Source organism: Schistocerca nitens, chromosome 1 (assembly GCF_023898315.1).
Source record: "Schistocerca nitens isolate TAMUIC-IGC-003100 chromosome 1, iqSchNite1.1, whole genome shotgun sequence".
Taxonomy (NCBI): Eukaryota; Metazoa; Arthropoda; class Insecta; order Orthoptera; family Acrididae; genus Schistocerca; species Schistocerca nitens.
In genome coordinates this window covers 527,860,888-527,887,969 of record NC_064614.1, presented here as the reverse complement: position 1 = coordinate 527,887,969, position 27,082 = coordinate 527,860,888, and the positions used below count along the sequence as shown (strand labels likewise).

General features: G+C 42.0%; 1 protein-coding gene and 1 non-coding gene across 14 annotated transcripts in view; one reads left to right on the top strand and one right to left on the bottom strand.

Moving 5' to 3' along the window:
• Positions 1–27,082, top strand: part of LOC126253413 (broad-complex core protein isoforms 1/2/3/4/5-like) — a 492,630-nt gene that overhangs the window by 156,889 nt on the left and 308,659 nt on the right. The gene's annotated exons all lie outside the window — the stretch shown is intronic.
• On the bottom strand, positions 2,207–2,281 carry Trnal-caa (transfer RNA leucine (anticodon CAA)). Its single transcript has one exon. It is a non-coding gene; the product is annotated as a tRNA-Leu (tRNA).

The following is a 27,082-nucleotide window of genomic DNA, read 5'->3' as shown; positions in this document are numbered from 1 at the left end:
TCCTGTGTGGATACACATTAGATGAGGTTCCACTTCAGGTTTTCTCTTAGTAACTCCACCCTTATTTATTAAAACTACTGCTTCGTCAAAAAGATTGTTCCCAACTATTGTATCTAAGTTCATAGTGTCTATAGAAGCAATGGAAAGTCTGTTTCAGTTTTAATATCACTTTTCTCAACAGTTATTGTAATATTGCTGTGAAGAGACAGTCTTTTTCCCAAATCCTGTCAAGGGAACATCTATATCCCTCAATGTTAGCATATTCCAGTGGAAGCAAACATATAATTGTTATAATTTAGTTATCAGTGCACTTGTTAATAGTGTTTATGTCCATTGTCACTTTTTGATTTTTCTTCTTTTTCTCCATTATTTAGTATAAATATGAACAAACTCGTTGCAATCAAAGTATTTCTTACCCTTGCTCTATGCAAGTTCCGACCTGTTTCATATGCCTCTGCCTCATCAAGTGTCTTCTTTCACCTTACTCCTTTTTGATGGGTATTAACATCTGTGCACAGTTGTTGGATATTAATGTAAAAGACAAAGAGTGAGAGATAGGCAGTATTATAAAAAGGATTGGCTGCTACTCATCATATAGAGGAGTCATGGAGTCACAGACGGGGACAACAAAAAAGGCTGCTCCAGGAGAAGGGCTTTTGGTCAAAAGCTTAAATGTCTAGCAGCTTATTTTTTGGTAGGGGATGTGTGCAATTCAATATCTCCTCTGTATGGTGAGTAGCAATCTATCCTTCTCTTAATATTGTTGTTATTCCATCCTGGATTTTTCATTGTTTAAAAGTAAGAGGTGCAAAGATACAACAGACAGCTTAAATAAATGAAGTATCCTTTTTAATTGGTGCATGTGACAGGTACTATTTTGTGAGAGGGAATCTTAAGGTACATGAAGATTTCCAAAACTGCCAAGAATTTTAATTTTCTGAAAAGTTATATTTTATAACTTGGTTATTTCATAATTTAACATGTTGTTTTACTAAAGTTATATGTTTTGTAATAAAAAAAAATTTGGGGCTACAGAAATGTAATAGTAGATTTTGATGGGATTGCTTTTTAAGATCTGGTGTATGATAATTTTGGTAAAGTATTACTTTTTAACTAAACACATTATTGAAAAATGTAAAAATTTTTGTTTAAAAGTGAAGAAAGAAGGCCTTTAAGTAAGATATGTGAATTGAAAAACAAACAGTTTTTTAGTAGATTGAATTTTGAAGTGAACATGCTTTATACGTATCATAAATTTGGAATATTTATTTACATAAAATGTTTCTACACAAGTTATTTACACTATAGTAATATACTGTGAATAATAAACTATACTGTGAATAATAAAGTTTAGCAAAATATAGCTTGAATAGGAATATAGTTACTTTTTGTAATTGAGGTATATGCACTACTAATGGAAAAAAATGGCATCAGGGTGGCATAAAAACTAGTAAAATAACCTCACTCCACTCTCTTTCATCTTGGTGTTTGAATCATCTGACCTAGCACCACAATTAAAATACATCGTCATTGGAACCCAACCTTTAGTTTTGGTGCTTGTTGTACTTAAGTCTTTAGCAGTTTTTGTTACTGGAGTTCTGAAATTTCCATTGCTGTAAATTTTGTTACTTCTTTTCAGCAGTAACTTCACAGCACTTTCATAGTCCCTTACTCTTTCTTAAGCCCCTCCACCACACTTGCCCTACCATAAAGTAGAAGGTCTGTGACTGAAACATTATCTGTCCTGTGTGTCATGTACTGTACTAGCAAGTTGTCTATCACCACAGTTGGCAACTTATTTCATCACAAAAACTACTTCTGAAGAGATTGTGCCCATTTCTTCTTTCACTGACAGGCCAGTTTGTGGACCTCTGCAGTGCTTGTCTTTATGTTGGACACATCTTGCAAAACTTTTTTCACTGAAAATTGTTACTATGTATAAACAGCTTAGCCAAGTCTTCAAGCAGTTTAAAAAAAAATCATTTGGAATTGGTTTCAACCCATGAAATGACTCTTTGAAGTCCAAGTTACACGTTTTAACTAGATATCCTCCATTGCCACTAAATGAATTAAGAGTGCCGCTCTCAGCATGATGAAATGACACAAAGAATTTACATTGGTCCCGTGGATATGGTGAGAAAAGAGCACTGCTTTTATAATATGTTTGTGAATTGGTAGTTGAAACTTCCTGGCAGATTAAAACTGTGTGCCCGACCGAGACTCGAACTCGGGACCTTTGCCTTTTGCGGGCAAGTGCTCTACCAACTGAGCTACCGAAGCACGACTCACGCCCGGTACTCACAGCTTTACTTCTGCCAGTACCTCATCTCCTACCTTCCAGGCAGAAGTAAAGCTGTGAGTACCGGGCGTGAGTTGTGCTTCGGTAGCTCAGTTGGTAGAGCACTTGCCCGCGAAAGGCAAAGGTCCCGAGTTCGAGTCTCGGTCGGGCACACAGTTTTAATCTGCCAGGAAGTTTCATATCAGCGCACACTCCGCTGCAGAGTGAAAATCTCATTCTGAATTGGTAGTTATTATTGTCTTTCTCTCCTTTACACTCAGTATTTATCACTACCCTTTTATATGTCAGCCTCTTCCCCATTATCACATTCTGTGTTATAATTAATTTTCAACATATAATTTTCTATGTTGTATTAATAAGAATAAATTTCAGTAGTCATTTTCTTTTTGTCTTGCTCTCTATAGACAACATATTCCAGATTGCTCCCAGCCCTGGTTCTGAAATTGACTCTTCAGTATATAACTTATAATCTTCATGTTCACCAGCTTTTGATTAAAAATTCTTTCAGGCATTTCCATTGCTTTTCTTTCAGTTGTAAATGTTTCGAAAATTAACCATATAAAGATTGAATGACATTGATCGATGCAGAGACTATATTTTATTTAATTTTTAGATTAATCTAACATTGTCATTTTTAGATGTTTAATCAACTTTCTTCAGTCAGCATTACAATTTACTTTGACAAAATTCCAAAATTCCCTATTGAACCAGTTATAGCACCTCAAAGTTGATGCATGGGTAAACCTCTCACTGCAAGTTCCAACTCTAGCTTTAGATAACTGTGAGTCTTTGGAGGTGCAGAAATGACAGTCTTCCCTCCAGAATGATAAGTATCTTCCTGGGCAGTTCACTTGTGACATCCTGCTGTTGAAATAATTTATTTGAAATTGTTTGTTATAGGTTATACTGTGTTTTGGATGTCCTATCTGGAGATCTTTAGCAGAACTAATGAGTGTAATATGGTAAAATATCTGGCTGTTCATACTCATTGCTATTCCTCTATTCTCGAACAGTGGATCATTCTTCCAATAGGCTGGTTCAGACAGATTTCATGTTACTGGCCTGCAGTGAAATTCATAAGAAGATAAGTATTCCTTCTGTACTTACAGATCTCCAGCCACAAATCTTAGACCTGTTCTTCATATTTTCACTCAAAAATGTATCCACTGCTTTGTTGTTCACTGCATCAACTATGAGGGTGTGCTGAAATTAATGCCTCTTACAGCCTTTTTTTAAAAACAAATGTTATTAATATTCTGTGTCTTTATTCTTCATGACTGCAAATGTGTTTCTCAACATAGCCACCCTGGTGACAAACACATTTTTCCTAATGATAGAACAGTTTGTTGATACAGTCATTGTAGGGTGTTTGACTTCGTTGATGGAGCCATAACTTCACCTCTCCTTGCACTGCTTCATCACTATAAAAGTGAAGTCCTCAAATGTGTTCTTTAAGTTTGGAAACAGATGAAAATTGGATGAGGGCAAATTGGGACTGTACGGAGGATGATCGAAGGCAGTGAATCCAAAGTGTAGGATTGTTGCAGATGTTGCAGCACTCGTGTGATATGCCATTATCACGCCGAAAGAGAAGGTGCTCCATGTGTGAACAAAATCTTTGAATTTGATACTCAATTATAGCATGCTGTTTATCACACATCAACATAGTTATGTTGCACAGCACCATGTTTCACAATACAATTCGGAGCCCTCGGGGGATGTCAGAGGGCTGCAAATATGTAGACGTGAAGAATAAGGATGTAGAATGGTAATAACATTTATTAGGGATTTACTGATCAGTATGCCATCATACAAACTGGAGTAGCCTAAAGAAGCCCATTTGTGTATCACTAGTAGGGTAAATAATGCAAACATTTTTGGTTAACAGATGAATGACACTGTATTTTATACGCTTCCTTATTGCCAAGTCTTGACTGTTTTATTTACCTCTGCTAATGCAGATTCTTGACCATAGGCAAGTTCATTTTTATCATATATTGTAAATTCTTAAAAGCATTATGTTGATGCTTATAAGCTTCAGCCACAGTGAATATGTTAATCAAGGGCCCAGAATTACTGTACTGGGCACAACCAAGACAGTAGTTGAAGAGGTCACTAATGTGTGCTCTTGTGGAGTGTTCCCCAATCATCCAACTTAACCAAGCACACACTTTTACAGTCTGCCACAATTCATGTCATGACTATGGACTGACGGCACATTGGCTTCTTACTTGTAGTCTTGTGTTCTGTATTGCGCAGTTCTTATGTGGAGAGCACTGGGTTTAGATAGTTGTTTAAATCTTTGTTTAAAGAATTCTGGTCATGGCAAATAGTATTATCAATGATATTTTTTCACTCATGATTTTCTTGCTTTGCCTAGTAAATTTAGGCTTGAGGAAATCACAAAAATTTTGGTACATACTTCGTTCTTCACAATGTGAAAAGATTTTGCTATTGTAAGTAATCTCACTTTTGGGCCAACAATAATTATCGATTAGTATACAAAGCCAAACAGTAATAGTTCGTGTTAGTAACAATAACTTTGTCTTGGAACTCTTCCATTTGGTCTGTGTATGCATAGAAAAAACAACAATATCGGAATTGTGAGTCCGCCTCGATGCAAAACACGTTGTTATTTGGTTACTTATTTATTCCCCAAACTAGTTTTTGTGACAAATATTACTATCTTCAGTGGGTTCTTTAAATCTAAAACATGCAGAAAATAGCATAATTATACCAACACAATAACACATTATTACATTTTTACTGTTCATTTTTTGAAAAAGAGTTTTCTATGGGTACTTTCATACTACTTTATCTATTGAATGTTACGGCATGTTTTTAAGGATTATTGTCACTGTTCGCGGCATATTTTTTGTGCTCTTTCTGCTGCCGTTTTTTCTCAGTGTACATCATGTCATCTGCAGCTGTATTAACTAACAGCTGTTCACACAGTCGCAGATGACATGATGTACGCTAAGAAAAACTGGCAACAGGAAAAGCACAGAAAATATGCCGCAAACAGCAACAGTAATTCTAAAAACATGCCATAACATACAATAAATAAGGTAGTACGAAAGTATCCATAGAAAACTATATTTCAAAAAAACGAACAGTAAAAATGTAGTAATGTGTTATTGTGATGGTATAACTACGGTATTTTCTGCATGTTTTATATTTAAAGAAACCACTGATGATGGTGATATTTGTCACTGTAACTTGTTTGGGGAATAAATAAGTAAACAAATGACAAGGTGTTTTGCATCAAGGCGGACTCACAACTCCAATATTGTAGTTCGTTCATGTTACATTATATAAGCAGTAGTGCCTTATCGAAACTAATGTAGTCCAAGCACTACTACTTCTTGTGATTGCATATTGAAATTATAATATTAAGCACAGCTGCACTTTAGTCTTGTGTTGGTGGAAATCACGTGCTCATTGACCAAAACACTATCCAAAACAAGGCTAAGTCAGTCCTGATAAACAGTAGTGGTGGTTATAGTCACTTGTAGAGATTCTGTCAGATAACAGCAAATGAGAGTGAGTACACCTCTGGGCAGCGTTTTATATTGCCAGCAGTGGAAGCACGTGTGACATGCTGGTGACATAGTCATATTTCTTGCTGCATGTACCCTTATCGGGTATGGGTGGTGTTACACATCTCATCTTTGTAAATACTGTAAATTTAATTAACATGCAATTATACATTTTTCTGTGTGTTGAATATCTACATATGTATTGTTTAAAAAAAGTTCTCGTGTGTGATGTGATACTAGCCATACTACACTAAATACATTTTGAGATCTCAAGTCACCAGTCCATATTGACATTTAACATTCAGTCAGTTTTGTGTAACCCATAATACATTTAGTGTAAAGGGTAGCAGACTGACTCACTATGCTGGTTACAGTATGTGTTGGTGAGCATCCCATCCATATTTATTCTACATTAAGTTTGTTACTTTATGGGTACTAACAGCTTCAGCTTCACGTGGCGAATATCAGGACGTGACATTCAAGTCTACCCTGGTGGGCTATCTTAATCATCATGAGTAGTAATTGAGGGCTCTTTCACCAGTTCTTTGTAGAGTTACCTTTTGCAACCAAGCGAAATACATCTCTACAGAACAAGTGAAAGATCTTGGCAAAAATGGCAAGTTATGGAACGGAAGATAATTTCCTACACATTCCTCAAGGAGAAAACACCACTGCAGGAAAATGATTCAGATCATTTATTTCCATAGTTTTGGTTTAACTTTATATCCTTCATTAATATGCTGAGGAAAAAGATGCTAGAGTATGTCTTCTAGTACAGTAATTACTTTGGCCTAAATCCTTTTCTTTCCTTGCCCTCTCCATGTCATATCTCCCCTAGCCCATGGTGAAATGGAGGGGGTGCTAGGTGGCGTTGGCAGCTACATCACGTGGGGTGCTGCGCTCACACCACAACCAACTTCAGATGAGGCACCTTGGTCAACAGCCTCCCTCATATGGGTGTACAACACCACCACTCTCATAACCAAACTGTTGCTCTTTCTACTCCCGGGTCACAGAGATTGGCCATCTCAGTTTGTCTGTATCTTCCATTTGCATAGCTAACATGGAAGTGCTAAATATATCCTCCCTTTAACCAACACACATTCCTGTACCTGCCCAGCCAGTGCGGGGAGGGAGGGGGGTAGGGGGTGGGGTGGGAGATAGTGTGGCAGATGCACCTGGGAATTGCGTGATATAATGGAAGGTTCCTGAGAAACCTCCGGGGATGCTGGTGGTGATGGTGCTGAATCCAGAGTGTCCTACATAGGCCGTAAGGCTTCTGGATGCTGCGGGTCTCGTGATTTGAAGATTGGTGTAGCTGGTTGACATCCAGGTGGCCAATCTCTGTGACCTGGTAGTAGAGAGAGTGATTTGGTTACGAGACCAGTAGTGTTGGACTCCCAAATGAGGGAGGCTGTTAACCAGAATGTCTCAAATGGAGTTGGTTGTGGGGTAAGTGCAGCACTCCATGTGTTGTAGCTGCCAACACCATCTGGCACCCCCTTTGTACCACAGTGAGTGAGGCTCCAACCCAGTTTCTGCACAGATATGCTTGCCTACAGTGGGGCACTCACATGGAACAGTGTGGCTGTATCTGCTTCATGTTCTGGGGATGGAAACAGGAAATCCAGAAGTGTCCGTTGAGGGCAACCACGAAGGAGCTCTGCTGGACTTCGACCATTGACAGATGTGGACATGTAAGAAGCTAGAAAAATGTTTAGAGCTGAAGCCAATTTAGCAGACCCTAAGACTTTTAGTATTTAAAGTTTGAATTCACAAAGAAACCATTCTGCCAACATGTATGAGACTGGATGAAAAGGGTTTGTGGTAAAATGTTTAATTCCATTGCAAATGCGAAACCTTTAGAAAGCTGTCATTGTGAACTGTGGCTGTTGTCAGTCACCAGCCTACAGGATGGACCCTCTGTCACAAAGGTCTGCTCCAGTGCTCCCACAGTGACTGGCATTATTGTCTGGTGGAGGCAAACAACTTATAGGAAGTGGGAGAAGGGGTCTATAATAATTCACCACATGGATCCCAAGAAGAAGGGGCCTGTAAAGTCAGTGTGAACCCAGTACTGCAGTTGTTGGCCCTGGCTGCGGAGAGAGTGACTGGGCTGGGGCCAGCTGGTGTCTCTGGCATATGGCGTCCTTTCAAACCACCAGTGGAACATCGTCATCTTTATAAGGCCAGTAATGTAGTAGTGTGCCAGCTGCTTCATCCTGGAAATCCCCCTGTGAGGTTGATGCAGGAGTTGGGGTGCCTGACATTGCAGGGAGGATTGTACCACCACCCACACTGTTTGTCATCTTTTGCAGGGAGCACCACACCTTGCTGAACATAAATTGATGCCACCAGTGAAAAAGACTGGTTCAGTCCATGTAGTTCTTCACTGGAGAGCTTTTTAAACCAAAGTGACCAGACGTATAATAGGATCTCTTGAAGAAGCATCTTATAGCTCGCACTGTAGCATACTCACCAGATATGCATACCAGTACATCCGTATTTTCCATTAGCACATCCACTGAGATGACTAAACTTGCTACTATCTGTAATGGAACTATTTGCTCCTTTACGTTTTTTGTGTTACCCATTAACAGTTATATCATTTGAGATTTGCTTGCCTTTTTTGCTTAACCTCTTCTTGTAACAGTCTCCTGTCTCCTTTAATCAGACTTCGATACTTCAGTAGTAGGTTTAGATATCATGTAATGTCTCATGTTTTATACATTATAAGGGCATCTGTTGTTTCCTTTATATGAGTGTAGTCATTCTGCTGCCTTATGATATAACATTGAATTTACATTTTTTAAAATTGATTCTGCAATCATTCAATGAGTCAACACAAGAAACATCATAATGCGTACTGTTACTATTGTATGAAGGAGTATGAGAGCAAAGTGAACAGGTGGATCCAGGTTTCTCAAATGATATAATAGAATATGCTCTGCTTTATAGACTTAAACAGGTGTAAAATAAGTCTTAAGAGGTGAATTATGGGAGGAGAAATGCTCAAAACTGAAAAGAATGTTCATTTTATGTTTAACAACACTGGACAGTCATGGATATGATTGGAAATGAAGAAAATCCTACTTATGATACTTTCCACCCCTCCTAAAGTGGTGCTCCACTGCTCACCAAACATACACAACATCCTAGCCCATCTCTGTGGCACTCCCACTCCCAACAGCTTTCAACACGGCTTATATCAGTGTGCATAGGTCCAGGTGCAAGACTTGCCCAATTACCCACCCAGCACGTTCAACTTGAGTACCATCACACACTTATCCTATACCATCAGAGACAGGGCCATCTGCTAAAATTTCTGCACAGCTTATGTGGACAAGACCATCAACCAGCTATGCACCAGGATGAATGGTCACTGCCAAACTGTAGCCAAGACCAGAGTTGACCACACAGTGGCAGAACACACTACTGAGCTCAACATGCTAGAGTTCAGTGGCTGCTTCACAACCCATGCCATCTGCCCAGCACCAGCATTCTGAACTATGCAGACATGAGTTAACCTTGCAATACATCCTTCACTCCCGCAGTCCTCCTGGTGCCTATTCCTTGTTGTCTGCTAACCCACTGCATGTACAGCCTGAACCTGATAGTGACCCCTTTTTCTATCTTGTCACTTCTTTCCAATCCACAACACCACATTATGGTCATCATACGTTGCATGAACTTTCTGATTCCAGTGTCCATGCACCTGCTGCCTCTCCCTCACACATTCAATGGGGTGGCGCAGTGCTTAGCATACTGCACTCACATTTCAGAGGACGATGGCCAAAATTCCGCATCTGGCCATCCAGAGTTAGATTTTCCACGATTTTCCTAAATTGATCCAGCCAAATGGAGGGATGGTTCCTTTGAAAGGGTGCACTTGATTTCCTTCCCCCTTTCCCCATCCTGGAAACAATCTGAGTGTGTACTTCAGTGGTGGTGGTGGTGGTGGTGGTGGTGGTGGTGTTTGGTTTGTGGGGTGCTCAACTGCGGGATCATCAGTGCCCGTACAAAGTCCCAATTATTACACAGTCAAATTTTTCTGCCGGTCCAATCTAGTCATTGCCACGAATGATGATGATGAAAGCACAAACACTCAGTCCCCAGGCAGAGAAAATTCCTGACCTGGCTGGGAGTCGTACTCAGGAGGCAGCAACGCTAGCCACTAGACTATGAGCTGCGGACGTGTGTGTGTGTCTGTGTGTGAGTGTGTGTGTGTGTGTGTGTGTGTGAGAGAGAGAGAGAGAGAGAGAGAGAGAGAGAGAGAGAGATTCTGCTCTACCTCATTAAGGGATTCATCTGAAAGTTAGCAAAGATTAAATCCTTTTCTGTGTGCCTGTTGATGACTCAACACCTCTACTATTCAATAAGTGATCTCCTGTACTTTTAAATTGTTTATGTTAAACTTTTCATTAAAACAAGTTAAATATATAAGAAATAATATTTCTACATATTTAGATACTGCAATATTTGTTAAAGTTGACTGTAGCCTTCATCAACAAAGATCACATATAATAGCAAGGACAGTGGAGCTAACAGAAAGTCCATGGAGCTGTTGACAATAGAATATGGTGACTTAAAATTATGAATCATTCATCTTTCCTTAAGCTGAAACTTAAATATTTATGTTATATAATGCATTAATTATAGAAGTATCTTCAGTTGTAAACAAATTCATACTAATTTCATAAAGAACATGGTCACATGTAATTTGAGAGTATACATTCTGAATAACAATATACATTGTTAATGGACACACACACACACACACACACACACCTAAAAAGTAATTCATTTGAGTGTGTCAGTTTGAAAACATTTTAAAATTTCTTCATGAGGCTGAAGTTGGGAAACAAGTGCTGAAGGGAAGAGAAACTGGCTGCAAATCCTGGATCATGAAAGACCTATATGAAAATGCGTAGGGAAAGACTGATGATCACAATTGCATAACAGTCAGTGGGATACAGAATACGTGTCTACAGTGAAGCAACATTTATTTACTACTGGTGCCACATCACTCAAATCAGTATCTCATGTGGTCACTACTGAACACTTCTTTCTCCCTGCCACACACTCACTCAAATCAAAGAAAATGTTTTTTATTACACATAAACTTCATTCTAACAAATATTTATTTACTTTTAAGGGCCGCAATGCTAAATAGATCAGATTTATAGCCACAGGAACAAAAGAAACCTCTTTTTCTATGAGAATTTTCAAGTTTCATGTAGAACAGTTTCTTTTCATGTCCCAATACTGAGTCCCTGATTGCATTCCAGGTCATTGATGATGCTATTGATTTATAGGCTCCCTCTGTCAAAAGAATTTCTTCATTTTTCTCCTGACATTCTAGACCTCTTGTGGATGATAGCATACATTGGCTCTGTTGCTGATAAAAAGGTAGGATCAATTATTTTAGATAGCCCGTGGATAGGGACCATTTGTATACGCTACAGAATGATCATCTTAGTATCACTATCCTACAGTACAGAGTCAAAGTACAAATATTACACACTTCCTAGGCAAATGGAGCAAATCAGTTGGCTCTTCTTGCATTTGATGTGGTCCATGGTTGTCTTGGTGGGACTTATGAACGTACCATTAGTTCATGGGCAGTTCTTCAGGAAAACCCATGAAAAGTATTTTTCTCACTCGCCATCACCAGCAGACCAAAACCCAACTGAGGATTCCAAGATGACTATGCACAGCAAATGGCTGAAATATTTATGATATAGTCCTAAGATTCGAATCTCTAACAACCATTTCCAAGATACCTTACTTGTACACATAAAATCTGGTAAGAGCAAAATCTAAATAATAAATAACTGCAGCAAACTGCTCAAATTTTAACGGTATAGTCTCTAGGCATTTATCTAGAAGAGCCATCTCCCCGTTTTCAAAAATCTTTATCTGTTATCGAGAAATAGTCAAAAAAACTGGTTTTTTTTGTTACCAAAACCCAGCTGCAGGTTCCAAGACAACTACACACAACAGATGGCTGTAATTTTTACAGTTTATTCTTAAGATCCTGACCTCTAACAACTTTGAAAAGTTCTTCATATCTTTATCTGATTCTGAGATACAGAGGCTCAAAGTTAACCTACTTGTACATCTAAAATACCCTTGTAAAATCTGGTGTGGGCAGAAATGTAGTTTCTAGAGTAAGGTAGCATGGAGAAATACGCTGTAAATTGTCTCCGTTATCAGCTGGGAACTGCAGGTTATAGTACTGAAGCACATGCAGAACTTTTTGCACATAAAATCTGGTCTGAGGTGTAAAATTAGTTTTGCAACATTTCAATTTCACATAAGTAAACTATCCAAATTTTACTCACTGACACATTTCTTTTCATATGAGTTACGCACCCTGCTGCAGCAGAGAAAGAAAGGGAACCAGCAAAAATGTGAATATGTTCCTGTTTATTTAAAAGACTCTTAGTGAAAAGAACGGTACCAGCTACCTCATTGTACAGGGTGTATACGACCCGGGACAACCGGGAGATCCGGGAAAAACCCAGGAATTTTTTCATCTGGGGAAAAAACTGTGAAAAACTCTGGAATGTTTTAGAATCCTGGGAATTGTTCATTGTTTTAGTTTTCAGTTAATTTTTTTAAAAATTTGACTTGTAAGAATTGATACACTAACAAAGGATATTACTGTCTCTCGCTACTACAGAATAGTACTGCAACAATAAAACGTGAACGAGGAAAAAAAAAAAACGAAAATATAAAACATAAATTGCAAAGGAAATGTGCCATATACAACAACAAAACACAGTGGTCATACAAGCGTTTCCAACAGCAAAATGTGTCAAAGGCTTTAGGAAGACTATGCAATACTTCATAACAAGAAATTGCCTCCTATGAGCGTGACGTCACAGCTGTTTACATTAGATTCATTTTAGCAGTTACGAGTGGGCTCATGTGCATGCGCAGTTGAGTGGCATATGAGTAGTACCTTCCCCCGTTCCTGGCTACAGAAATGTGGCTGTTGGCTGTGTAAGTGTTATAACGTCAAGTTTAACACATATACTTCAGAACGACACAACACATATAAGTCACTGAGTAAGTTAACAAGCAATACATGTGTACATGTTAGCATTCGAATGAGCACTGAGTCCCAGTCTAGCGGCCGCTGCTCGGCTGGCCGCTTAGGTGGTGCAGCTGCTGCATGGCTGGCAGATAGTGCCGCACGTAGAGGACGCGCCTTATGATCGGCGAGTCACAACACTTTTCCCCCCTTTGAAATTGTTGCACTGGTCTTGATGGAGGTGTCCTGGAAATGGCTAACGTCCATAGGCGTTGTTTGACTCGCTGTAAAGTCTCGAGGAGGAGGCTTCCCGTATGGACGGAAGTGTCCCCGATGATAACGGGTCGAGATGATAGGAGACGTAGGGGTCGAATCTGCTGGGGCCCCCTGCACCAATCTGCCCATTGCGGCAAGTTCAGTTGATATGACAGGAGACATGGGCGATGTGTCGGCGTCCGTGGGAGGAGGAGGCGAGTAGATTTGCTCTGACAGAGGATGGTCATCCGGTTGCTGCATGGGCACGTCTCCTGGTGGCATCCGTTCTTGTGCTGGCATCGTGATGACGGTGAGAGGGCTGCGTTGTGAGTATTGAGAGATGCCAAGATCCCGAGCGTCAGGTAGGGCCAAAAGTGGTGTAGCGGCATTTGGAACAGGCGTTGCTGGCACACGAGGCCGAAGCTGGTCCGAATGACGCACTGCAACACCCGTGCCTGTCTGGATTTCATACAGGCGTCTGCCACGGTGTCTTAAGATGCGGCCCGGGCTCCATTTTGGCCGCCTGCCATATCCCCGTACCCAGACGAGGTCATCGGCGGTGAACCGGCCAAGGGAAGGCACCTGCGGCCGTGAGGTGGGAGGCCGCAGAAGATGAAGTAGCGTGCGGGGCTGTTGGCCATGTAAGAGCTCAGCCGGGCTGTGGTCGCCCATGGGGGTGAAATGGTAAGACGCCAGAAACTGGAGAAGCGCATCATCAGCAGCAGAAGAAGTCAGAAGTTTCCGCATCTGAGCCTTATATGTGCGGACCAGTCATTCAGCCTCACCGTTTGATTGTGGATGGAACAGTGGGGCCGTGACATGCATAACGCCGTGATGAGCACAAAAATCCGCAAATTCGGAAGAGGCAAATTGCGGACCATTATCAGTAACAAGAGTAGAGGGCGAGAGCACTGGTGGTTGCTGCGGTGGTAGGCGACGTGCAGCGAACAATGAAAGGAAAGTTAGAGTAGGCGTCAATTACGAGGAGCCAATAAGTACCTAAAAAGGGTCCCGCAAAGTCAGCATGAATGCGCTCCCAGGGCTTCTCAGGCGAAGGCCACGGTGACAAAGATGACTTCGGGGCAGCGGCCTGTGACGCACAAGGGCTGCAGGCAGCGACCATGTGTGCTATTTCAGAGTCGATGCCAGGCCAGTACACATGACGGCGCGCCAGAGATTTTGTGCGAGACACACCCCAGTGCCCTTAGTGAAGGAGGCGCAAGACCGAAGCACGCAAAGACGCAGGTACCACAACACGCGGCGAAGCATTGTCAGTGGAAAGGAGGATAACACCATCCCTAGCCGTGAGGCGGTACTGCAAAGCGTAGTAGTTCTGCAACGGATCAGAAGTCTTAGCGGACGGGTGATCTGGCCAACCCTTCTGAATACAGCGTAAAACCCGGGAGAGGGTAGGGTCAGAACCCGTAGCAGCCGCCAGCCTGTCCCCAGTGATGGCGAACCCGTCCACAACCCGCTGCTCGGCAACATCCAGGTGGAAACACAAAAGTTCGTTCCTATCGAATGCCTGATCAGGACCCATGGGAAGGCGAGACAGAGCATCAGCATTTGCATGTTGAGCCGTTGGTCGGAAATTAATCTCATAATTGAAACGAGACAAATAAAGAGCCCAACGCTGGAGGCAGTGTGCAGCCTTGTCAGGAAGTGACGTTGATGGATGAAACAAGGAAACAAGTGGTTTGTGATCCGTAACAAGATGAAATTTTGAGCCATAGAGAAAAACACCAAACTTATGAAGAGCATAAATAATGGCCAAAGCTTCTTTTTCTATTTGAGAATACTTTTGTTGAGCAACCGTGAGCGTTTTTGAGGCATAAGCAATGGGTTGTTCCGAACTGTCAGAAAAACGGTGCGCAAGGACTGCACCAACCCCGTATTGAGAGGCGTCTGTGGCAAGAACAAGATGTTGGCCATGTTGATAAGTAGCCAGGCACGGGGCTTGTTTCAGCATAGTCTTCAATTTCTGGAAAGCTGTATCGCATGACGCGGACCAGTGAAAAGGCACGTTTTTATGCAACAGGTGATGCAACGGCTGAGCCACCGAAGCCGCAGACGGTAAAAACTTGTGATAGTATGCTATTTTCCCCAAGAAGGCCTGCAGTTCCGTAACAGATGTAGGGCAAGGAAGGGCACTGATCGCAGCAACAGTTTGCTGAAGCGGATGGATACCATCCCGAGAGAGTTGAAACCCCAAGTACGTGATAGATGCCTGAAAAAATTGTGATTTCTGAAGATTACACTTAAGACCGGCAGTCTGTATGACATGAAAAAGTGTGCGGAGATTTTGAAGATGTTCTTCAGTGGTGGAGCCAGTGACAACAATGTCGTCCATGTAATTGATACACCCAGGGACAGGGAGCAATAATTGTTCCAAGAATCGCTGAAAGAGAGCAGGGGCGCTAGCAACCCTGAATGGCAAGCGTTGGCATTGAGCATTTACAGTGGCTTTGAAATCGCCATAGAGACGAATATCACCATTTGGCTTAGCAACGACAACGACAGGAGAGGACCACTCACTGGAAGTGACAGGAAGCAAGACCCCTGAAGTAGTGAGACAATCCAACTCCCGTTTTACCCGATCACGAAGGGCCACAGGAATGGGCCGAGCCCGAAAAAACTTAGGCCGAGCAGTGGGTTTGAGCGTGATATAATATTGACAGAGTCATCTATGGAGAACCCAAAAACGTGAAAGGCATCGAAACCAAAAAGATTTTCTGTGTTGCTCTGGTCGACCACAAATATGGGAACAGTGCGAACGACGGATTTGTAAGATACCTCAGCATGAAACTGTCCCGAGAAATCTTCTTTTTTTTGTACGTCTGTAATTGCCGAATGACAGGTGACGAGTGGAGAACCCAACTGAAGATATGTCTGTGAATTAATTATAGTGGCAGCAGAACCGGTATCCACCTGCATGCGAACATCTCAACCAAGGATTTGGACAGTGAGGAATAACTTCCCTGAAAGGGAAGAAGTGCAATTGACAGACAACACAGAATCAGAATCAGCGTCATGTTCATGAACATCATGTATGCGGTCGGATTTGCAAACAGAAAACACATGATCTTTCTTTTTGCAATTGACACACACAGCCCAACGTTGGGGACAATGGCGTGAGAAATTTCAAAAGACTGCACAATGGAGAGAACTTCATCTAGAGTCGGATTCGCCAACTGAAGGGCACGTTGCCGAACTTCTTTGTCGGGTGCTGACCGGATAATAGCATCCCGTACCATGGAATCGGCATAGGATTCTTTGTGAACGTCAGTAACAAATTGACACTTTCGACTGAGGCCGTGAAGTTCAGCAGCCCAAGCGCGATAGGATTGATTCGGTTGTTTGTGACAACGATAAGAGACAACACGAGAGGCTACCACATGCGTTTGCTTTTGAAAATAGACAGACAGAAGTGAGCACATTTCAGCAAAGGACAAAGACGCAGGATCCTTCAAAGGAGCCAATTGCGACAACAACCGATACATATGAGGTGAAATCCAGGAAAGGAACAGAGACTTACATGGTTGTTCGTCCGTGACATGAAATGCCAAGAAGTGCTGTCGAAGACGTTTTTCATAATCAGACCAGTCTTCCGCCATCTCGTCGTAAGGAGGAAAAGGAGGTATAGCCAATGATGAGAAACGCCCCGCATTTGACACTGTGACGAAATCGCGAATCGCCGCTGTTAGAAGCGTTTGCTGTTCAAGGAGATTTTGCAATAGTTGCTCAACAGTAGCCATGGAAACCTGTGGGTCAACAGTGAAAAGGAAAAATCCACTACCTTATCGCCAATTGTTATAACGTCAAGTTTAACACATATACTTCAGAACGACACAACACATATAAGTCACAGAGTAAGTTAACAAGCAAGACATGTGTACACGTTAGCATTCGAATGAGCACTGAGTCCCAGTCTAGAGGCTGCTGCTCGGCTGGCCGCTTAGGTGGCGCAGCTGCTGCATGGCTGGCAGACAGCGCCACACGTAGAGGACGTGCGTAATTGCGCGGCGGTGCTTTGAATGATCGGCGAGTCACAACAGTAAGCAGTCCCAGCAAGCAGCTAGATGCAACCTGGAAAATTTTTACCGACGCGCCCAAGCTGCCAGATTCACGCATGGAGAGCGGGCCCGGATCTATGAGTGAGGGAGGGGGGCTCCAAATTCATATTCTTGAGGAGAAAAAACCTTGTTTCACAAAGCGCCTAGCACCCAGCGCACATTGCTGTATCGATTACTCATATGAGTTTGATGCGCATCCCTGTCGCTTTTTGAACACACACTGCAAGTTAATTTCTGAATGAATCATCAGCCACGCGGGGTAGCCGTGCAGCCTGAGGCGACTTGTCATGGTTCGCGCGGCTCTCCCCGTCAGAGGTTCGAATCCTCCCTCGGACATGGGTGTAAGTGTTGTCTTTAGTGTAAGTTAGTGTAAGTTAGATTAACTAGTGTGTAAGCCTAGGGTCTAATGACATCAGCAGTTTCGTCCCATGGTAAAAAAAAAATCATAAGTTGATTTTTGAATGCGTGCATAGTGTTATGTGATGTCTCTGTCAGGGGAATCCTCGTAGCATGTAGAAATAAACTTTCCTGCAGGCAAAAGGAAACCGGGCCATACAAGCTGAATGGAGTAAAGCCGAACAAGTGAACGCCAATCGCTGTCTGATTATGTGTTTGTTTGGGTTACCGGGGCAATACTATCTTAGTATTACCCCGGTTCGGAAATATCGTAGATCCGAGGCTGATGCGCAGAGCAGTCTGAGTTATAGTGGGGAAGTGTATAGTCTCCACGTGACCCGTGTTTACATGTAGTGATTTTGCTGTTTCCTCTTCGTTTACTGTTCTCACATCAAATGAAAACAAAATGGATTTCTGTGGCCGCGAGTTATCAAGTGAATTAAAATACATTCACATAAGTACGGAAGTCTAATATACTTTATTAGTTTCAGATTTTATTTTATTTCCACTTTTCTGACAGCCATGCATTAATTGCCTGTAGAACAATGAAGTTATTTTTGTCTGTTTGCTAAAGAAATTTAGTTTTTAGTAATCGTTTATGCTGAGGCAGTCAATGTGTTTGAAACAAAGTACTTAGTTCTACACTGTTGACTAATTTCAACTACTCGCTGCATTTCAAGTGTACGTTTTCATCTTCTAGCACGTATGGCATTATTCCATAATAAAGAACCAAAAATGAGTTAATACAGTACTGGTACTCCAAGAAAATTTACATACCGAAACCCACACTGAAAAGCTTAATATCAGATCAAAACCTACTCCATTTTGGAATCTGGACATACAAATGTGCTCTTTAAGTATGCACTGTAAATGTGCCATTTTAGTATGGTTCACGAACTCCGATGTTCTTGGAGTATCCTCTGATGTGTTTTTTCTTTTATGACATAATGTAAGATCTTTTAATGTTTTACACGTACCAATATACGGGCTTCCTGCCTCACAGCAGCTGCTAAAGTGCGGCGGCGCCTGTTACCTAGCGCTCTCTCATGGCTACTGAAACGAACCTATTTCTAACAGGTCGCAGGAAAATATTGCGAATGGTGGTTTGAAAAGAGTTACTTTCAAAGTAAATTTACTTTCACGCAAGTTGAACTATGTGAGAGAATGTACGATGAATTTCTTAAATCACAGAGAGTTTGATGAGAAGCCATTTTAGACGTATTTCAAGCCCAGAAGATCAGACATTCACATCATTATTATGAGCAAAATGATGTAGTGGTATGGGAATCTCTTTCTCCTCTGCAGTAGCTAATTTATTTGTGTAAAACTTTGAGGACAAGTCACTGGACTCTGCTAAAATTTTTACTGTCACATTTACATGTTATATCTTAAAGTGTAACCCGCACAAAAAATAACATTATACATGAAAGCTCAGCTTCTCTTGCAGCTTATTAACCTTAGAGATCAATATTATATGTGAAAGCTTTTCTTTTCTTGTAGCACCACTATGTATATTAATTGAAAACATTAACTTTTCCTGTTTGTGTATCCACGCTACTTAACAGTGATGTTTCTATTAGGTGACTACATCACGTGTCCTGTGGTCTGAATACCCACTGTCATCGGCTGCCGGGATCACGTGACATGAGCTATGACTGGCTTACAAAAGCTCATCGCAATCTCGATCACAATGGTTCGGAAAGTAACATGTGCTGTTTGGTGGAATTTGAATTTATACTTTTTTAATATGAAAATATGCAGCGTACATGTTGCTGCACATCAAAAATCTTTCCAAAAGGAGTTTTCTTCCCTGATTTTGTTTTCTATAATTCCGGGAAATTCTATGGCCGTGTATAAAAATATAACCATTCAAAGGATTGATAAGTTTTTCAGTTCCAAGGGAAAATATACTGTCACTTAATAACACGGAAAAGTGTGTTTTCATCCAGGAGAAAGTGTATTTTTAACCAGGAAATCCGGGAAAAATCCAGAAATTTTTTTCCCTTGTCTGCGTATGCACCCTGTTCTACCTTCCTCAACACCTTTAAAAATTTTCTCAAAAATTTTGATGTGCAAAATATTAACCCTTTTTTATTTTGGGGGGGAAGAAGACAGTGACAGTGGCAAAGAAACAGAAAAGTAATAAACAGATAATGTGCCGTGATTGTTTTATAGAAAGAGCAAAGGAGACAATGGTAGTGTGAGAGAAAGAGAGAGAGACAATGGCAGTGAGACATAGTTGACAGTGACAGAACACTGCTAGGAAAAGAGTGGAGACAGTGTCAGAGGAGGAGGATTAAATTGTGAGAGAAAGTGGAAGGGGGTGAGAGCCAGTGATAATCAGAGGCAGAGTATATGACAGTGACAATGAGGAAGAGAGCGATAGTGACAGTGAGAAGAGGCAACAGCAATAGGAAGGAAGGAAAACAAAAAGTAAACTCCACCCAAACAGGACATGAAGGCCCAATGGTACCGACCAATTGTCTTATCATCCTCAGCCCACAGACATCACTGGATGCTGATATGGACAGGCATGTGGTCAGCACATCGCTCTCCTAGCCGTATGTCAGTTTACGTGACCAGAGCTGCTGCTTCTCAGTTAAGCAGCTCCCCAGTTTGCCTGACAAGGGCTGAATGCAACTCGCTGGCCAACAGCGCTTGGCTGGTCACCCATCCAGGTGCTAGCCCAGCCCAACAGTGCTTAACTTTGCTGAACTGATGGGAACCAGTGTTACCACTGCAGCAAGGCCGTTGGAAGAAGGAAGGAAGGAAGGAAATATTAGCAGTAAGAGAGGGAGACAGTGATAGTGAGAGGAGACTGTAGCTGTAGGATATAACAAGGGGCTTGTGGCTATGGCACAGAAGACAATGACAGAGCTGCAAAGAGATAATGACAATAATTTGGGATGAATGAGTGAGTGAGAAAGGGCAACTGGGAGTGGATGGGTATGAGCAATTTACAGTGATGGACTAGTGCATGTGTGTGTGTCACAGTCACAATCACAGTCACAGTTGTGGGAGTTCAAGATGATATTTAGTGAATATGTTCACATATCAAAGATTTTGGGAAAATTTTTAAAGTTGCTGAGGGAGGTAGAATGAGGCAGCTGGTATCCTTCTTTTCAGCCAGAGTCTTTTAAATATGTGCTCTGGTATGACCATTTTTCACTGGTGTACATTATGTTTGTGAAGAACACTTTCCATTGACTTGTGGTGCTATCTGGTGACACCAATGTTAATACCCTCTGGAACCTTCACCCTTAGTCCAAGTAATGAGTACTTATGAAGCAATAATCTGCTTAAAATTAGTAGATAAAGTAGTCCAGATTGTCCAAGGCATTACTGTCTGCAAATAAAGTATGCAGAAATGATGGCAGTATGCTGGCTATCTGGACACATGGCAATTTAGGGATGGACGTGGTAGCCAAGGTAACATGTCCTAAAACCCCTCAGTTCAATGTACTGTCTTGTTTAATGCTTTCTCCTCAGTGTTGAAGTCCAAGACTATGTGTCACTGAGAAGAAGTGTGTCTGGAAATGACAGGGAAAAAGCTGCATCTAGTGAAACTAATTAATTGTTGTACTCATTCCATCCATTTAATCCATTTCCCTAGTTTATGGATAGAGACCAGTCCAGTGATACTTGTACATGGCACTCTGCTCTGGCAAGAGAATCTTCTGATGCTTATAGCTTTTGCCATATAGTTTTCTGTACACCACTTTTTTCTGTATATTAGCTGAAAGATAGGAGAGAGCATCTGGTTAACTGGCCTGTTCCCAGAGGCTAGTTACCCAGACACATGGTTTCTCCTTTATTTTAGCTGATGAGGAGACAATTGTGGTGTGATGTTGTGGACAGTTTCATCTTCTTTATAAATTATTGGAGTAAATTCTTTCGAGTTGCCAAGATGGATAGTTACTCTAAGCTTTTTAGGAGGTTTTAGAGCAGTATCCTTGGTTATCAGTTTTACAATCTGCATGATAGTTTGATTGTGATGCTAAATATGAATTAAAATCAGAAAGTGAGTGTTGCACTTGCACTTTGACCATTGCCTGACCTAAAAAATGTGTTACAATCAGCAGAGTCCATTGTTGGTGGCCCTTGGAGAAGATGAGTACCCAGACCTCAACCTGTAGGGTGGGTTGGTGGAGTATTGGTGGTGGCTCAGTTGCTGGGAGGGGGCCGAAGGACATTTGGGTGAATAATCAAGAGTTGCAATCAGTGAGAGCTGCTGTGCAGTTTTTTGGCTGGACTAGATCTATCTTTTGGGGAGGAACATTAGGATGCTAAGAACAATGTGAGAACCTCATCTAATGCATGTTGCTGGTGTAGCTTGGTCATTTGTGTCTTGTGCAGATAAACCTTTCTAGAAGACCATTGGGCACTGGATGGAAGAGTTCTGTGTCCACTCAGGTGATGACATTTTCTGAACAAAAAGTGCAAATTCAGCAGATTTAAACTTGGGGCCATTATCAGTCAACATGGTTTCTGAGAGCCTCTTTATGGAAAAAAATGTTAGCCTGTGATTGGATTGTTTTCATTGAAGATGTCCAAGACCTTCAAGACACATATGGGAAACTACTGTCCCCATCAGTGACAATTAAAGAGGGGTATCCAAAGACAGGGCCAGCAAAGGCTTAAGTGGAGGTGAGACCATAGTGATGAAGTGCCCCCCAGGAAAAAATGTAGCTGAGGTGGAGTTACCTGTTTAGTCTGACAGATGGTGCATGCTGCAACAGTATACATGTTGGTGAGCCAGTAGTTTGATCAGAACTATTCCCAGGTGACCTTCGTGGAGGAAAGTCAGCATGCATTGTCAGAGGGCTTGTAGAATCACCACTCAGGTGTGGCCATTGTCCCCCTGAAACTTCCAGGTGGTCCATTTGTTTGTGGTCTGATGGCCAACCATGGTCCGTTAATCAAATTAATTCCCAGATAATTGGGTCATCCAAAGATCAGTGGGTTATGCCTGACAAATTTGAGGGGAAGCTGGCCACCACATCATCTTCATCATCCATGTGGACTTCAAGCCATAGACTGACGCATTTTCTGCCACAATAAAGGACTTGGAAAGGTCATAGGCCGTGAGACATGTTGAGTGAAGAAGAGCTTGTTTGAGATCCCAGAAAACCACTTCCACTTAACATTTTTCTGCAGCAGCTGATGAAATTATTCAGCGATGTCCGCCGCGTGAGGAATGAATTTTCTATAGTAGCTGAGTTGTCCAAACCTGGATTTTATTTTTTTGGTATTGTTGGGGGCTGGGAGTCTCTGGATAGCCTAGATGTAATGCAGTGCATCCCTGACACACTTCATATGTGTACATATCCTCTACTTTTGATAAAAAACAGCATTTATCCTTGTTACACTTTTCCCACTGGAGAACATCAAATAAGCACTTGAGATAGGCGCCTAAATCTTGAGCATTTTAATGACTAACAACAGTCTCATGTAAGTAGTTGGCTGTCCCCGTCGCCTCTCGCCTAAGATGTTGTAAGTTGTGTTGAAAGATAGTTGCTGCACTTGCAATGCCAAAGAGGAGCCAATTATATCAGAAACGTCAAAATGGAATGTTTGAGGACCACAATGTTTTTTGACATCTCATCTAGTAGGAGTTTGGAGATACGCATCGCATAACTCACAAATCAAGTTTTGTGAAGATTTTGCTGCTGGCAAGGTGTGCCATGATGCCTTCTACTTTAGGTATAGGGTAGGCTTCAGTGACAGACTGGATGTCAGTCATGGTTTTGAAGTCTCCAAAAATCCTTAGCTAACCCTTCCATTTTCCACAATGATGATGGGGGTGGCCCACTGTCTGTTGGGACTGGGGTCAACATGCTCTCATCCTGCAAGCATTGGAGTTTGCACGGAAGCTTATCCTTCAGCGCAAAAGGAACATTGAACATTGTGTGCTGTAAAGAAGGGGGGCTTAGCCAAGGGGAAGAATGCGACATGTGCCTCAAATCCTGTGACACTGGTTGGGGTGCGTGAGAAAACTGATTCATATTTTGAATAAAGACCCCACATGTATGAGCTAGGTGTGACAGTTAGATACTGGCAGTAAACCCCAGGGCATTAGAAAGATCAAACCCAAGACTGCTCATAGCTCATGTTGCATCAACCACAAATAAGCATGCTCTAAGGGAGGCTCTCTGGTCCTGGACTTGCACAGTAAAGCCCTCAGGGGTTCAGAATTCATTTCCTGGGTTCGGCCTTGGTAACCCTGGGGTTCTTGAGCCGATAAGCACTGCCAGTCCTCTTGCCTCAGTTACCACTGTATGATGCAGCAGTCGAATGTTGTATGCCACAGGGAACAGGTGTCTTGGCTCGACTGCCTGATCTTGAGGATAGTAAATACCTCTATAAAGAACACGGTGTGCTGATATCGATGAGATAAGTGCCCGTTGAGGCGGAACAGTTGTTAGCTGGCAACCTTTGGGAAACCTTAACACCTAAGTTGTATAAGGCTTACCCAGGCAGCAGTGCTCTGTGTGGGCGGACATTTAATTCCCTAGCTGCTTGTGGCACTTCCATGAAGCCTAAATCAGTTTCTTCTACACCCAAACCTCAAAGAGACCTCATGTGGCTAGTCTGCCTGAGCGCATTTGAATGCACCAATCTTAGTAACAGACCACATTCTGTGCTTAATAATTTATTTATTGTTGTAAAGCATATAGAAGGTTTGTTTGAAGAGCTGTCATCTTTCTACATGTATAAAGCTCTGTAGGGACTGGTGTGGTGCCTTAAATCTATCAATAGGCTCCATAATGGCTTACTTCAGAGCGAGACACAGCTAGCTAATCAAGTAAACAAGTTATTGAATGCTAAATTATTTGGAGAATATCCTATCAACAATAAGCTCCACACTGTGCTCAATTGTTGTAAAGGAGTTGTGATGTGCTGGGACATTATGGATATGGGTACCAAAGAACTGCACCTGGAGTGGATGAGCATAAGGGGTACTGAAGAACAGCATGTTATGAAATGGGTTAATGGTGAACTCCAGAAGTCTGCATTTTTTATTCTGACTTTCAGTTTACCAAAGCCTCCTGTATATATTGCATATGTTTTTCTCCACTATCTAACCCAATGTACTGCTTTAAATATCAATGCTTGGGTCATACCACCATGGGTTGTAATGATCATGTTATGTGTGGAAGATGCGACTCCATTGCCAATGAACCCAGCATTCAATGTACTGCCTGCTCATACATGTTAATTACTCCCAAGCTTATCCCATTTGGAGCAAAAAAGTCCTGTCTTCACAAAAGAGAAGAAAATCCAGGTGATTTAAGTGACATAACACCTCTCATACTCTGATGTGAAGAAGGCATCTAAGGCATTGCAGCCACCAACTTTCATGTAGCCATTTGCCTCAACGTTGAAGCACCTTGTGCAGAAAACTAGTGTTGGCACCCAGAACTTGGCAGTTGATCAGGGCACCTCCAGCTGCACCTGTAAATGCAGCTGTAGGCCTGCATCAGTGGTCCAACAATCCAGCCCACCCATCTCAGCAGTAGTAATGGCTTCAGAGCCCAGTCAGCAAAGATAACGGACCCTCATGACAGACAGACAGTAGATGAGACCCAGCAACCTATTTCTATCAAAACGGTTTTGCCATTATCCCCAAAACCCAAGCTGGGACCAAAAACCATCAAGGCAAAACATTCATGTCTGAAGCGATCAGTCCGTGCAACCTTGGTCCTGTCTGATGGATCAGACGATGATCATTTTTTGGTGGTATGGACATTGACTTCTGCCAGATGGAAGAGGGAGCTGGCGAGTCCCTCAAGTCTGCCACAGCCCTGTCCTAACACAGTCTCCTCACCATGGAGGAATTGCAAGGTGAAAGACAAAGGAAAATGTCACTGTTAAGGTGGCTTCCGTACTGCAGTGGAACTTGAATGATTTGAGGACATGTGGAGGAACTGCACATGTTAACTCAGGAGAGACCAATGTGTGTCTGTTTTCAAGAGACATTTTAAATTTTCTGAGAAGATTGAGCTACATGGGTACATTCTCCACAAGAACGGAGACCTTAGTGGAGAGAGAGGTAAAGGGGGAGTGGCTATTTTCATCAATGATGCTTGCCACTCCTCACTGCTCCCCTTCACAACCAGTCTGCTAGCAGTCACTGTATCAGTACATGTGCATCATCAGTTGATGATATGTTCACTTTACCTGTCCCACATGAGCTGCTAGGTGAAGAGGCTCTCCGTGACTTTACTGTGCTCCCCCATGCCTTTGTTCAGTATGGTGATTTTTAATGGACATAATACTCTGCAACCACCTGCCATAGGTGTAGAGCAATTGAGAGGTTTCTCTTCTTCTAATGTGCTTATGTTGTGTACATAGTTCCGCGTAGTCAGCGCGTACACAACTTTCCCAATAGAGCGTGCCCCGCTAAGCACAACAGTGCAGGCGCAGCGCTCGTCCGTCTCCACACTACGAGATGGTGCTGTCTTAGAGATGGACCAAATTCAGCTTCCGCCGATCTGCATATTAATATGTAACGCAGCCAATGAGATTGCTACTAATGTAGAACCTTTTCTCCTCGCGGATCACACTCGCGCAGTGACACCTGAATGCTCGAGGTATTATAACGAGTGTACAGACCTCCGATTAGTCAGTCTGCATTTGTCTGCATCAGTCTGCATTAGTCTTCATTTGTCTGTACCAGTCTATAGTCAAGTTTCAGATCTGTGCCTAATAAGATCACCATATTCCTGTACATAGCCATGAAGAGAAATGTATAGACACTTTGTCAAGTATCTGAGATGTGAGAATAAGATTAACGTACCAAGACCAAAGGAACTTCAGATTGGCAATTGTAAATAGCATCCAGAATCAAGTTAAGTAAGGTTCATGATTGTTATTATTTTAATAAATATGTGTGAAAATTAATCAAGTTCTGTTTAAAGTTGGTCACCGTCAATCTGCTACTCTAAGCGTGCAAGTGGCATTTCTATCGTCTGACCTAACGGCAGAAGATAAACATGCCACGATAAGACCACGAGACGTATTGCTGACACTCTACTACTTTGCTAGAGCGACAAGTCAAATAATCCAATGGTGTATGTACCGAAGGTCTTACAGTACGCACACCACAGCTTGTTTGTTAAATATGGGGCAGAACATGCACTTCAGAAGTGCTTCACGGTCTTTCACTGCCACTGATCTCTTAATATGTTCCCCAGCCCTTGCACACACTGCTCAGTGCGAAATTGTCAATGGCTTGCACTCAGGTGACCACTTCCCAATCTGGATTCACCTGTCAGACAGTGTGTTTCTGGATTCACCTGTAAGATGGAGTGGTGCCCAAAAGATGTCCTCCCCAATGGATGCTTTCTAGGGCAGTTTGATGCTTTACAACCAGCTTGATTTGTTTGAATACAGTGATAGCATCCAGGAATGGTTGGATCATATTACCCAAATGATCCACCATGTCATTGAAGCACCCATTCCACAGTCTTCAGGCCAT